This window comes from Octopus bimaculoides, chromosome 14 (assembly GCF_001194135.2).
Source record: "Octopus bimaculoides isolate UCB-OBI-ISO-001 chromosome 14, ASM119413v2, whole genome shotgun sequence".
Taxonomy (NCBI): Eukaryota; Metazoa; Mollusca; class Cephalopoda; order Octopoda; family Octopodidae; genus Octopus; species Octopus bimaculoides.
The window spans coordinates 49,196,903-49,197,752 of NC_068994.1; the positions used below are offsets into that span (position 1 = coordinate 49,196,903).

At 35.6% G+C, this 850-nt stretch overlaps 1 pseudogene; it reads left to right on the forward strand.

Moving 5' to 3' along the window:
* LOC128249350 (probable cyclin-dependent serine/threonine-protein kinase DDB_G0292550) overlaps window positions 1-850 on the forward strand; it is a 79,795-nt pseudogene that overhangs the window by 6,179 nt on the left and 72,766 nt on the right.

The following is an 850-nucleotide window of genomic DNA, read 5'->3' on the forward strand; positions in this document are numbered from 1 at the left end:
TATATATACATATATATATGTGTTTGTATATATATATATATATATATATTTTATATATATATATATGTACACTCACAGCGATACACACGTAGAATGTTTGTAATTATATTTAGAAATTTTTTGCCCGTAAGTACATTCAAGACGCGTATATAAATACACTCATATTTGCTGATGTAGTAGAAACCTATTCCCTCTCTAAGGCTGTCGGGGCTCTCATTACCGCTCTGGAGCAGTCTGTTTGTGTATGTAGGATGTGTGTGCTTGTGTGCGTTTGTGTTTATTTGTGTATAGCAATATCCATATACTCATTCACCCACAGATACACACACACTCACTCACATACACAACACACACAAAAACACACACTATATATATATATATATATATATATATATATATATATATACACACACATGAAATTTCTGTTTTATTTGCTCACGTTAGATATTTCTTGCAAAGTATATGAATGCCCAAGAAAAAAATTCGAAGTTCAAAGGACAATAACTGCAACAACAACAAGAGCGCCATCCTCCATCCCCAACAACTGTCATTGCCACCACCATCACCATCACCATAACCATCACCATCACCATCACCATCACCATCACCATCACTATCTTCATCTTCAGTAACAACAACAACAGCAACAACGATAAAAGAATAATAAAAACACCAGAACAGCAACGACGACGTTAAGAGCAGACGAACAGCTGCTCCAGCAACAACAGCAACAATTGCAATGACTACAGCAGCTGCCTGCAAAATCAAGCAACAATGCAGTTGTTGGTCGGTGTTGATAATAATAATACGTCTTCACACGGAAACAAATTTGATGCACTTTGCTGAAAGT